We start from the raw sequence: 15,080 nt of genomic DNA, 5'->3' as shown, positions 1-15,080 counted from the left end.
ATGGGTTGGGGGTTAAAAAAATAAAAAATTGAAATTAGAAATATCTTTTAAAAACAACTTTTAATATTTTTTTGGGAGGGGGTGGAGTAGGGGTGAGGGTGGGGTAAAAAAATTGAATTTAAAACAAGCTTTAAAATTATTATTTTTTTGGAGGAGGGGTGGTTTGAGGGTAGGGACAAAATAAATTGATTTTTTCAACAAAAAAATAATTGTAATTTGAAGTTGGAAGAGAGTTTTGGAAAATGTTTTCCTTAAGTTTAGAAGGGAAGTCATTTTCCTTAAATTTGAAGAAAATGAGTTGATTTGAAAAACATTTAGCCCAACCAAACATGAGAAAATTGGAAAACATTTTGCGGAAAATGTTTTCCTTCGTACCAAACACACCCAAAATCTCCTTCTCTTCTTCTTATCTCTGTTTTCTTCTCTGCTTAAACAATGGCTGATAAGCCTTGAGTTCTTAACTTCTACAATAATCCTTCTTAGGTTATTGATGAAGATAATGATATTCTAGAATGTCTTGAATTGGAAGCTTACTAAGATGTGACATTTAATCACTTTAGGGAAGTTAAGCTAAGAAGTACACTATAGGCTCAGACCCTGAGATGTAACTTATCAAGCTTTTGTTGGCTATGTCTCCCGCGCTGGAAAGAATGCTATTTGATCCTTGACAGCAGACGATCATGCTAGCAAAACAATCACAACCCTCATTGTGCTAAACTAGTTTTGGTGTGCATCACCTGAAGTAGAAGTAGTTTATAATTATTATGGTGACTAATCTGTTTTTCTTTGGAGTTCCGTATTATGACACTAAGGGATTTTACATTTAGAGCATGTTCTTGACTGATCTAAAAAATGAGACTTACGACAAGAAATAAGATGTTATTGGTTATTTTAACTTTATGTTGTGTTTTACTTTGCATTTGTACTCGTACATCAATTTAATAGGAAATAAAGGCTTTGAATCGCCATTCATGTTCAAGTCAAATTAAATTGTGTCAGCAAGTCACTTCCAAAAAAGACCTGTTTGCTCGCTGTTGTAAATGCATTTTGGCATGCAACACCTAAAACAGAAGTAGTCCTTAACGTTTGAGTAAATGATTGAACTGGTATGTGGTGATTTATTTGAAAATTATGTTGTGGCTCTGTATTATTCTGAACTTTGTCAATTCCCCTGTGGCTAGCTTAAGCCTTTTCCGAAGATTCTCAAGTCTATGGAGATTTGATGGGTGTCATTGTACCCTAGCTAGTAGCAGTGGTATGGACCTTCTTTTGTTATATTGCTCACTACGAAAATGCAAATTTCAGTTGCAGCTGTTTCTAACGAAATTGGTTACACTCTATTTACAAACTCCTTATTTATGGGCAGTGGAAAACAATTTCATTCACTTGGCTCAAATAGTAGTTTTTTTCTAGTATTTGGGAACTTGGGATTCTTGGCAAATAAAATTGCCAAGTTATATTGCCAAACGCCACATCCCAAGTTTTCCCAATGAAAGTGAAAACAAATTCATTTTTAGGAAAAAAAATAATTAGTACGCTCTTCTTCTTTTTCTTCTAAAACAAAATCCTAATCTGAATTTCTAAAATTCATGCCCCTTATATTCAAATCAAAGAAAAAATTGTTCAAGATATGTGCTGAAATTTCATATACTTGAACGGCAATCTATTCTTCTTTCTCAATTTAGTCATGGTATCAAGGTTCAACATTTTACAAACAAGAATTTGCATATTATTGGTCAAATGCTCAAGCTAATATGAGAATCACTAGAGGAAACTAATGTTTTTGTTGCAAAATTATTTCAGAGCAGCCCATAAATATGGGGAAGACATGAGAATCAATGAACTTCTCCTTCTTTTCTTTAGTTTGAAGTGTATTTGTGCTTTAAGTTGTCAAAATACTTAATGGAAAAAAACAGGGTGTTTTGTGTATTGTGATTGTCATAGTGAATAGCAAATTACAATTATGAATTTTTGGAGGCCAAAAAATGAACATACAGTGTTAAAAATTATTAAGTAAAATGGTGTACTTAAAGTGTTTGGTAAATTGTCTGAATGAATTTTTCAGAGATTTTTGTCAAATTTGAGTAGCAATCTGATACCTAATCAAAATGTAAGGGATCCCTTAAGTGTGAATCAGATTCATTGATCGAGAACCTTCGAACTTAAATTGCATTCGACTTTTACAAGTGTATACTCACCCATCTTGCCAAAAAAAAAACTTCATTATAATATTTTTTCACAATAACAAAAAATTAATTAAATGTCACTTGTTTTTTGCAGTGAACAACAAATAATGCAAAAAAGAGGGGAAAATTGTTGAAAAAAATAGAAAGAGGGTTTAATTGTCCTTTCAATGCTTTTTTTAACTGTTGGGCCCCTCGATTTTTACATCTGATGCGCCTAATTTGAGTGTTATTTCACGCATTTTGCCAGGTAGGATCCGAGTGTTTTTTTGTTTAAATTTCGGATAGTTAAAGTGCATAGTTAAAGTGCATATTTGTAAAAAATAGTGAGTTTACCATTTTATCCATATTAATTGATAGAAATTCAAAATCAATTTACTCATTAAAAAAGTTTTACCTTTTTCGAAAACATTAGTTTTCTAAATAAATTGAGGATATAATAAGTAAAAAATATTGTATTTTCTTGATTTGTCAAAAATGACAAGTAAAAAAGGACAAACAAAAAGTCAAATTGACCAAGTAAAAAGAGACCGAGGGTGTATAAAATAATCAAATTTATCGAATTTTTTAGGGTACTTGTTATGTGTGGATAAAAAGAAAAATTTATGGTAATTTGGGAGAGAGCATATTCAAACTCGCTTTATGGTATTTAAGGCTTACTTCATTTATTGATAAAAAAATTGGATATCTCAATGGTCATTCTTTTGAGCTATTTCCTCTGTTTCTAATTACTTGTCCATTTTTTTTTTAAGTTATCCCTAATTATTATTAGGAGTCGTTTGGAAAACTGAAATGGATATTGGATGTCGTGTGAGCAACTTCACAGAGATTATCTTTCACATTTTGAAACTTCTCCAATTACAAAGTTTACCCTATGAATTCATCATTTTGAAAGTTATCCTAATAATACTGACAGATTGATAGATTTGATCATCTCAACAAATAGTGGCATTCAATATCTTGTTCTTAAATTTCTAGTCTTGGGTGAGGGTGACCTATACGAATTGCCTTCTTCCTTTCAAAATGATGAATTCATAGGGTAAACTTTGTAATTGGAGCTGCATGAAGTTTGTCATCTCTGCTCTTTGCTTGATAAGAAGCTTCCCCTGCTTGATAAGTGGAATGTTTCTCAAATGTGATGATCAATCACCTTAGGGAAATAAAGTAGGAAGGTTTTGCAGTCACTAAGAAGCAAAAGATGCAGCTAATGGAGCTTCTATTTAGCTAGATTTATCTCCGATGCTGGTGAGAATGCTATCAAGCTTGACAGGCCTATTGAAGAATCTGCAAGAGCTAAAATACTAATTAAGTTGGCAGGCAGAAGTTGACGTTATCTTTTGATTGTCACGACTCTTATCAGGCGACCATGATATATGTCTAAAATGTTTCAGAAGTTGAAATGAATAGATTGAAACAAATCTTCTCGTACTGTTTTGGCGACATGAAAGGAACATGGATGGATGTTTTGACTTGTCTGTTATTTGATCACTATATTGCTACAAAAAATTTCATGTTTCATGCATCTTCTTTCTTCAATGTTGTCTATTTCAAAGTTATGATTATGATCGTCTTGGTACATTGATTGACACAACTTACATGTATGCTACTTTCATGCTTCAGTTCGATTTCATAAGAAAAAAGTACCTACTGAAGAGTGGAAAACTGTAAATAATGTCTAACAGCTGGAGGCTTTAAGCACACTTCCAAAAACCTGTTGAAGCTTTCAAAAACCTCGTTTAGAGATGATGAATCCAGATCACTTCCAATTCATGAGTTTTATGACAGATCAACAGATTCAATATTGAGTTTAAATATGAAATCAACACACTTTATATGAAAAAGTCGTGATATGCCAATGGGATAAATACATCCTTGATCTCGAAAACAGGCTACAAATACTTAACCACTACAGGTTTTGGTGATGCGGTTGGAAACCAAAAAAAGAAAACGTACAATGGCACAAGAATCTAGAAATGGATGCAAAATCCAACAGCTTCATCACTGTCGGAAAGCACAAACTACCAAGTCATCACACATTGTCTGAAATATTTATATAAAATAATCAAATTACTATTATTATATTTACAACAAAATAAAAAAAATTCAGGCAAGTAGATTGCAAAATGTACTCTCAATCCCGACTCCGATCATCTTCTCCGATCATTTCTTGCCTAAAAACTCTCAAATTCCAAAACTCTAAAAATATTCCCCGAAATTTCGATCGCTTTGCTAAAATTTGTTCTGTAAGTTTCTTCTCTATCTCAAATTTAGTTTGGTATTGGGTGGATTTTTCGAGTTTTCAATTTGCGATTCATTTGGTGTTTTTGGAAACCTAAGTCCCCAAATTTGCGAAAACCTCAAATCGGGTTGCAAATTTGGGAACTTAGGATTTCCAAAAACACCAAATGAATCACAAATTGGAAAATTGAACGCCATACAAAACTAAATTTTAGCGAGAGAGATGAAACTGACAAAAAAGTTTTAATGAAGCGATCAAATTTTAAGAATATTTTTTTTGTAGGGCTTTGGAATTTGAGAGTTTGTAGGTGGAAATGATTGGAGAAGATGACCGGTGGTGGGATTGGGAGTACATTTTGCAGTCTACATACCTGAAGATATTTTTGTAAATATAATAATATTGATTTGATTATTTATATAAAAATTTCAGTCAACTCGTGATGACTTGGCAATTTATACTTTTCGATAGTGATGAAGTTGTTGAATTTTGTGTCCATTTCTAGATTTTTGTGCCATTGTACATTTTTTTGTTTTAGTTTTTAAATTACATAATTCCCTCAAATTTTCCTTGAAGTTTGTGGCATTTCCTAATTTCTCGCACTGTTTAATGATTATCCTCTCAAGTTTTGAGAATGAGAAAAGGACTCTTATTAAGTACATTTCCATACTTGATTCCTTAAATTTCACTAACCTCAATGTTTGAATCAAATTCAGAGCTTCATTCACATGATTTGCTACCATCAATACGTAAGATAACAGCTTCGTTCTCTGACTCGAGATGTCTCATCAACCTGTAGAAAGACTCATACAGTCACTACATTACAAAAATTAAAGATACAAAGTGTAGCAAAATAAATCTAAGAAACTTTTGGTTGAACATTTTATGAAACTTACTTGACTTAAAAATATGTCGTTAAGGGCAAGATGAAAGTCTTTAAATTTCAAATAAATATATAAAGATGTACATACATAGAACTGTCCTTATTAGGAATGGTATGTTCTACCTTTACAACCTCGTCTATTTCAATTTCATAAACACAATAGCTACGAATATAAAATGAAGCAACGTTATTTTCTTACATCTAGAGAAGTTCTATTCAAGTAGAGGTGCTTAATGATCGTAAAGATTGGGTTCACATTAGAACACTCAAATGTAATTGTATAGCTGCTAAGGATAGACAAGTTCTCAAGTTTTGAATAAACCAAAGTAACAGAATCAACGTCCACACAAAATTTCAACTCCAAAGTCTCGAGCATTGGTAGGTTAAGTGTGTCTTCTGATTCTCAATGACCGGCAGTCTCAGAATGTTCTAACTGAAGGCTAATAAGACTGGGAAATTGGGTACCATATGGCAGCTCAAAGATACAATTTGAGAGCTTCAAATATGTCGACATTGCACAAGTAAATATGCTATTAGGCAATACATATTTTTCATCGTTGGCCATATCTAGAGTGATCTTTTGAATACCATGATTTGAGACAAAGATGATGAATTGATCCACATCGGACTATGTTAAAGTGTATGTCTCGGAAATAAGATGGAATCCAAGAATATTTTCAGCATGTTTCATGAGAATTTTATGGATTACGCTTGCAGCAGAAGCACCAACATTCGATACGTAATGAAAAAATAGGGTATCAAACACAAGGTGTGACTGTGTGGACCAAATATGTCTCCAATGCTTTGATAAGGTGCTAGTTCTTGCAACATATTTGATGGGCATCAGCTCTAGTATTCTAAGTATAGTATGCCGATTGGTAATTCACAAATAATAGACTTGCTCAGATGATCACTAGCTAACTTGCTTCTATCACATTTACTCATACTCGTTTTACATACAAATTTAGATATTTGCTTCAACATGAATTGAGAGGTCTATTAATAGTTCTCCGTCTAGTAGTAATGAACAATTTTTAAGTCGGAAGAAAACCAATGGGCACTATTCTTGAGTTCTTCAAGGGACTTTTTCTTGAACTTCCCAAGTCTTTTCATTTCCAATAAATACATTCACATTGCAAAATCAATCTTCAATGACAATGATCAGTTATCTAGAAAAAAAATGTGTTCCCAAATGACAAAGTAAGGAGGTGTGTACAATTATAACTTAATTGAGATTTTCTGTCTCATGGATATAAAGTGGAATTTCAATTCTCTATTTAAATCTTGTCATGCAGCAATAATAACTATGCCTCAATCGTAAATAAGTAGGGGTCAACTATTTTCATTACTCCCAAACACACAAACAAGGCATACAATGTTCAACACACTTTAGAGAAGGTCAAAGGGGTCCACTTACCTTAAGAGGGTAGAAAATCAACTCGGCACTTGAGCCTTCCCCTTTCATTAAGCTTCTGAATCCACACAATCTAATCAATTATAGAATCCCCATAAGCAATCACGAACAACAAGACTCATAAAGATGATTTTGGAAATCGGATCCAAATCGACCTAAAAAGTCAATCCCGTGGGCTAAGAGTAAATTTGGAAATTTTATAGAAAATCATGATACCCAAAGGTTTTGGAACCACATGTGAAATCATAATGAAAAACGAGTTGAATCTAGGATCAAAACTCCAATTTACTTAAAACACAAGTTTTATGAAAAAAAAATCCCTAAAAGTTTGAATTCAAAACAATGATTTGATGATACAATTATGAAATACTAATTGGGTATTGAAGGTTAGGAGTAAAAATCACTTACCCAATCGATTTATCTTGAAATCCCTCTTTCAAATCGCCACCCTAGAGTTCTCAAGGTCCAGCAATAGAGAAATGGGGAAGAAACCCCAATTTTGGAATAAAATACTGCCCACATCACAAAACTCTACGTGATTGCGACCCCAACCACGTGTCGCAAAGAGGAAAACACTCAACTCATTAATTGGCTAACATGATCGCGACACGGCCCACACGATCGCGATATCTAGGGACCAGTGGCGTAGCCATATGGTGGTCAGGGTGTCCAATTGGACACGCTTCGTCAGTAAAAAAAACCGCATATACAAGTAATATGATACATAAAATGATTAAATAACATATTTTGGACACCCTAACATAATAAACTGTTATAGCCTAGTGGTTTCACCTCCTTGGAATGAGGAAGTGCTTGTGTGTTTGAATCTCACTAGTTCTATTTTTTTTTAAAAAGAGCTTTTATTGTGCTATTTCTGGACACCCTTTGTGAAATTCCTAGCTCCGCCACTGCTAGGGACCTAGACCTATGCAATAACGGCAGGTCTCACGTGATCGTGAGGCACTACACCACATCTTACACGATCGCTGAAGAGAGGATCCCGCATTCGCGATGCACATCACATCAAGCATGAGAAAATAGCAGCAACATCAACATATCAAGGCAAAAAAATCTCCAAATAGACCCTTCGGGATTCGTTTAGAATCCCGTGCATACAAATGAGATATGCTATCCAACTAAAGTCGACATTCCATACTCAATGGAACCATCAAAATACGGATTGGTGGTCTCTTTGACCCAGCACCCGTGTAAGCCACAAATAGCTAACTTTCACCCAAAAAGAAAAAAATGTCCTCTGAACCTCTGGAAATTGAACTAAGACCTTACCTAGGACTAAAATCACCTCCTGAATCCAACGAAATCAACAAAAATCCAATCCGAGCATTGGAACTCAGATCATTGACTAAAGTCAATTCTTGACCTAAACTCACTTTAACATTCAACTCAAGGGCTCAAATCCACATAAAGGCTTTGAAACTAAAAACGATAATACTCCTCGATGAATTTCCGTATTTCGGAGTTGATGGAACTGACAAAATTCCATTTCGAGATTCGTAGCTCCGGATGTTGACTAAAGTCACTTATATAACTTAAGAGTCTCCAAAACTCTAAAACTTCCAAAATCATAACTTTTTGATCCCTCTACAAGACTAGTTTCATAAACTGATCAAACATGACTCGGGACAACTATCGGGAGGAGTAAAATTGTAATTTTTTAGAAATTTCTAAAAATGACCTTCAAGGTCATTACACTGACCCCCTTAATTTAGATTATGAAGAACAACCTGTACAAGTACCTGGTTCTAGTCAAGAACAATCCAGTGTGGGAATTTCAAATTGGAAGCATAGAACATCTCATCCTCTAGATAATCTCACCTCTTCACTGGATTTCTGTATGCAGACTAAGTCGAAGTCCAGAAATATATTTGCCTTTTCAGCATTCATATCTTAAATCAAGCCCAAGAACATCTAGGAAGCCTTAAAGGACTCAAACTAGGTCAACGTCGTGCAAGAAGATCTTCATCGGTTTGAAAGAAACAAGGTCTAGCATCTGGTTCCCTGCTAACAGAATTGTCATAGGGACCGGGTGGGTTTTTAAAAACAAGTTAAATGAGATGTGTAACACCACGAGGAACAATTCCATACTGGTTGTTCAAGGATATAAACAAGAGGAAGGAATAGACTATGATGAAACATCTGCCCCAAACACTAGTATGGAAGCCATGAGAATTCTCATCGCCTTTGCTTCCTACATCGATTTCAAATTATTTCAGATTCATGTTAAAAGTGCATTTCTGAATGGGTACTTGAAGGAGGAAGTCTATGTCAAGAAACCACCTCGGTTTGAAGATATTGACAATCCCTATATTCATGTTGGATAAAACTATATATGGGATGAAACAAGCACCCATGGCCTGGTATGAACAACTGTCAAAATTTCTTTTGGACAATGGGTTCTAAGAGAGGAAAAATTGACAACACTCTCTTCTTGAAAGCTAGGGGAAGCAATCTGTTGATCGTCCAAGTCTATGCTGATGATATCATTTTTGAGGCCACTCTTAATTCACTTTTGTGAAGAATTTGCTAAACTTATGGGGAGTGAGTTTGAAATGAGAATGATAGGGGAATTGAATTTGTTTGTTTGCTTACAAGTGAAACAAACTAAGAATGGAGCCATGATTAGTCAGCAGAAGTACATGAAGGAGCTTCCGAAGAGGTTCAACATGGAAAATACAAACCAATTGATCCACCCATTGGGACTTCTTCAAAATTGGACAGCAATGAACCAGATCCTCTCATAATGAGACTATGTATAGAGGAATCATTGTCTCCTTACTACATCTAACTGCCAGTAGACCTGATATTGTGTTCAGTGTGGGGATAACCAACATCTATGCTCCAACTTGAGGGGGATTGTTACAAAATATAATAGTTGTAAATATTATATCTTCCATGATAAGTGCTTATGTTCCTAGATGTTTTGATGATCTCCTCACAAAGGCAGGGACACTAATTAAGGGGGAACACCAGTTATTGAATGAATGTTTGTTCACTCACATGAGTAGTTATGCAGGTTGTTTGTCATCATCAAAAGGGGAAAATTGATAAGAGCTTATGCCTTTTGGTGTTTTGATGATCTCCTCACAAGTGCAGGGACCTGGTCCTCTGCAGAGTAAGAATACTCGTCCAGTGGTCAAAGTGCTGGACAGTTGGAAAATTGTCTACGTCAGAAAGTTGGTGAGCTGCAGAGTAAAGCGAGGAGGTTGCTTGTACATTGGACAATAATTCTTCTTGTCTAATATATTCAACTTACAAACAACAAAAATATTCATTCATTCAAAAAGAGAGATTTTCAAGCTTCAAAACAACAAGGGACCTGATTGACGTGCTGCGATTTGCTTTCTGTACCAGCTGATTTTGTTTGCTTGTAACAGTTCTGATATTGTAGGATTCGTTTCACTTGTGAAAGAAACGTTTCAAACTTGTTTGAATTATTGTAAGAACTAGGTTAAGGGTAACTTAGGTTCTTACTCTAAAAGTCTATATTAATCGGTTAGGATTAGTATAGTGGGCGGTGTTGTATCCGCTTAGCAAAGTCTAAGTTATCTAAGGGTGATAGCTTAGTGGGCAGTGTTGTATCTGCTCTGGCTCATCTAAGTAATAGGAGGTATTGCTTAGAGTTGGGATTAGTAGGTTAATCTCGGTTTGTAAACTTGCTTTTACTTTTACTTGAGAAGATTAGTGAAAGAAGTTTGAAAAGTCCTGGCAGGCCAGGTCGTGGTTTTACTCCCTTTAGCAAGAAGGTTTTCCACGTAAAGTTGTTGTGCAATCTTTACTTTCTGCACTTTGTTTATTTTCTGTTATTGTAACTGTGCTGAGGACCTGGACCATCTAGACTAGTGGACGCATACATTCCAACATTCCATATATAGTAGGAGCATATTCTTAGTTATTTTCCTTGATTTTGTTTGATTTGTTTCCATCGAAAGAAACATATGTATTTGTATAAATATCATGTCTTCATGAATAGAAAGATGCAAATTATTCCATTCTATTTCAGAGATAATAAGGCAAATATTAACATATATGATGGTATTGAGTATTTTAGTAGAGGGCATACAAAGGTTAGGTGTATCATGGGGCTCTTGCATCTTGAGAGAACATATGATTGGTGGTAACATATGGAAAGTCTATATGCTCCATCTTTTTAAACTTTAGTAATATGTTCAATAGTATATTTTGTTTTCTTTTCCAATGAAGTGTTAGTGGTCAGTTTACTATATGGTTTGTGTAGAAAATGAACACTCTGTTTGTCTAACATGCATTTTTCTTGTGCAGGTCCTTACAGTCAATCAAATGGTAGAGATACCTCTGAAATTCTGACAGAAGACTGGAAAAATTAATTCTTTGAAGTGATTCCACAAAGGAAAAGATGTGAGGGTGATAATGATGTTGAACAGGAAGAAGAGACAGATGGGAAAGATGATCATGAATTTAAAAGACAGTGCATTGGGAGTTGAAGTTTCTAAAGCTTCCATTAGATACTATCACGGTAGCCGTCGGTATTGTTGGAATGTATGCGTCCACGTTTTCTATGGGACCTAGGTCCTCAGCACAGTTACACTAACAGAAAATAAACAAAGTGCTGAAAGTAAAGATTGCACAACAACTTTACGTGGAAACCTCCTTGCTCAAGGGAGTAAAACCACGACCTGGCCTGCCAGGACTTTTCAAACTTCTTTCACTAATCTTCTCCAAGCAAAAGTAAAAGCAAGTTTACAAACCGAGATTAGCTTACTAATCCCAACTCTAAGCAATACCTCCTATTACTTAGATGAGCCAAAGCAGATACAACACTGCCCACTAAGCTATCACCCCTAGATAACTTAGACTTTGCTAAGCGGATACAACACCGCCCACTATACTAATCCTAACCGATTAATATAGACTTTTAGAGTAAGAACCTAAGTTACCCTTAACCTAGTTCTTACAATGATTCACACAAGTTTGAAACGTTTCTTTCACAAGTGAAACGGATCTTACAATATCAGAACTATTACAAGCAAACAAAAGCAGCTGGTAGCAAATCGCAGCACTCAATCAAGTCCCTTGCTGTTCTTGAAGCTTGAAATGATATATCTCTCTTTGAATGAATGAATAATATTGTTGTATAATGTTTGATATAAACCATGAAAAGTTATTACCAAACGTACAAGCAACCTCCTTGCTTCTGATTGGTGAAGTACTCTGCAGCCTCACCAACTTTTCTGACGCAGACAGCTTTTACAGCTGTACAACACTTTGACAGCTGGACGAGTATTCATACTCTGCAGAGGACCAGGTCCATGCACTTGTGAGGAGATCATCAAAACACCAAAAGGCATAAGCTCTTATCAGGTATCATCTTGTTCTCCAGAACTTAATTATCCTGGCGAAATGGCAGTTTGTCTTGTTGAGAACATATTTGAAATTTAATTTTCGTTTTGCACTAACTGACTTTATAGCTTCCTCCTGTGGTTCCTAATCTTTTTGGGTACATATGCCTGTTGGAAAGGATAATTTTGTTGTGTTATGCTTCAACAAACTTGAGATGGCAAACAGATGACATGTTTTTTTCTGGTAGATCTGATCAAAACAGTCTGTCCTAGCTAAACATTCATCCTGCTAATATTTGCACTGTGTGATCCATTGCAGCAAATTTATTAAGGCCCGGAGGGATAGTATACTACCTAGATTAGACTTGTTGCAACACTATTACTCCATCTGATGTTTGAATCCTTCATCACTACATATACTCATGAATGGAAAACTTGGTGTTTGATTGCTTTCAAGGATTTAGCATCAAAATATATACAAGTACCAACATTTGTGTTACTACAAACTAAGAGCTACTTTTTCTCTCTCCTACACTTTTCTCTCCGTACGTATTCTATACTTGATCTATAATGGTTTCTTAGAGAGTGAACTGCACGCTCCTCCCTATGGAATCACCAGACGGGGCTCCATCAGTGCGTGCTACTTCTCAGATGACTCTCCAGACAGGTGCGACCATATCTGGCGAAGCAAACCAAGGAAGACCAACTTATGCCGCAACTGTTACCACGACAAATCAATCAGCAAATGCTCCTAGACACCCCAAAGAATCAGTAATTGCAAGAATCACTACTCATAATGGGATTCCAGCAGTAATATTCAAGGTAAAAGATTACTATGGTATCATGGCGGAGGAATGTAGGTTGACAATCGTTGGGAGATTTTTAAAAGTGAGACCCAAATCGATGGAATTAGGTCAATTTTTAAGGAATTAATTCCAATCATGGGCTCAGTAAAAATCGGTGTGTACGATAATCACAACGTGTTCTTATATTTCACAAATGAAGATGATTTTAACTTGGTATGGTTCAAAAGGGTCATCGAGATGAAGGGTCTTCAAATGTGGCTACAAAAGTGGACTCCCCATTTCAAACCGGAAGAGGACATCCCTATTGCACCCATGTGGGTTCTTCTACCAGGTTTGCCCTTCCATATGCATTCATGGCATTATGTTAAACAAATTGTCAGCTCTATTGGAACTCCCTTAGCTATGGATGTTGCGACGAATAGAAGAACTAGACCCTGCATGGCTAAGGTTCGAGTAGAAATCGACTTGTTGAAATCTCACCTGGAAAATGTCTGGGTAGGTCTTGAGGATGAGGAATCACCTCTAAGGGGATACTATCAAAAGCTTGAATACGAAAACATACCCAAGTACTGTAAGCATTGTAGAAAGTTGGGTCACAATGTGATGAATTACTAGAAAAAATTAGGAGCAATGAGGCTAAAGAGGAGGATAAAAAGAACAAATCTGTCAATATAACTCAGGGGGAAGTAGATGCCAACAGGGGAAAACAGAAGCAAAATGAGAACAATAAGAGAATGGAAAGGAATGGTGAAGGCAATGAAACAAAGAACAAGAACAAAGGCAATCAGAAGCTGCAAGACAAGGTCAAGGATCAACAAAATGGCAACACACAATCTGTTGATGATAACCAGACCATGGCTGAGAGATTGACTATGATCAGAAAGCATAAGAAAAAGAAAAAAAGTGCTCCAAAAGAGAAAAACAAGGTCATGTTCAAACCGGCTATCTCTAGCATCAAAAAGAAAGAAACAGAGACAAAATAAACAGGATCACGAGAAGGAAGAGGAAACGGGGAAGCAACAAACTCCTGAGTCAGAAAACGAGAGGCAACCAGATGGACATACTGAGGCAGAAAGCAGCAATAATCAGCTGAATTACAATGGCACCATGTAGAAAAAACTCTATGTCTCCTAACAGCTCTGAGGAAAAAGTGGAAAATACCTACCCAAATGAAGAACTTGTCGAAAAAGAGCAGCCAAGGATCAATCTTATAAGTAAGTCTACTAGCTTACCTACTAAGATTAAAAATCAAGAACCTTTACAATTAGCGGTGGAGCTGAACAATGAGCAGGTAGTTGATCAACCTCCTAGGCCTCCAGACAACAATTCGAAAGGTATTATCAAATGCAGAAAGGACAAAGATCTCACTGCATCCAGTTCTACAATCTCCAACAGAGAAAAAGAGGGATCACAAGCACAACGAGAAAATACTCAGTACAAGGATGATGATACTGCATATACTAGAGGAAGAAGCAAACAAAGAATAAGAGGAAAAAGATCCAACGCAAAGACTCGTTCTCCCCGTAAGAAAAGAGAGCAGAAACGAAACAAAAACCCCTCCGCTAGTATTCCATGATCAGTGCTATTTTCTGGAATATTAGGGGAATGAGATCAACAAAAGCAAATCACAGAATTAAATATTTGGTTAACATTAACAAACTGGTCTACCTTGCTATTTGTGAACCACTTGTTAATATAACTAAGATTGAGGGATACAGGAAGTTTCTTGGATTCCAATATTGTATGGCTAATACAAATGGCAAAATATGGTGTTTTTGGAATCATATTGATCAAGCTGAAGTCATTGCGAATGAAGATCAACAAATAACTATTAGATTCAAGGACAAGAATTGCACCATTGGTAGATACATATATGCTATTTATGCCAAATGCACTTCCTTGGAAAGAAGAGAGTTATGGGATAGTTTGGAAAGTATGAGCAACTCCATAGATGATCCACGGTGTATTGGAGGAGACTTCAATGCAATAATGGATCCTAATGAGAAACTAGGGGGCATACCCCACCGGGCTAGCAAATGTTTTGACTTTATTAGCACCATGAAGGCTTGTGGACTATCTGATATTGGTTTTGTTGGTCCTAACTCCTAGGTATACTTGGTGTAATAACAGGAGACCCGGTAAAAGAATATGGAAAAGACTTGATAGAGTGTTCGTTAATGATCTATGGGCTGAAAACTATCAAACCAACACCATCAAACATC

Source organism: Solanum tuberosum, unplaced genomic scaffold (genome assembly GCF_000226075.1).
Source record: "Solanum tuberosum cultivar DM 1-3 516 R44 unplaced genomic scaffold, SolTub_3.0 scf00216, whole genome shotgun sequence".
NCBI lineage: Eukaryota > Viridiplantae > Streptophyta > Magnoliopsida > Solanales > Solanaceae > Solanum > Solanum tuberosum.
Note: the sequence above shows the minus strand (reverse complement) of the source record.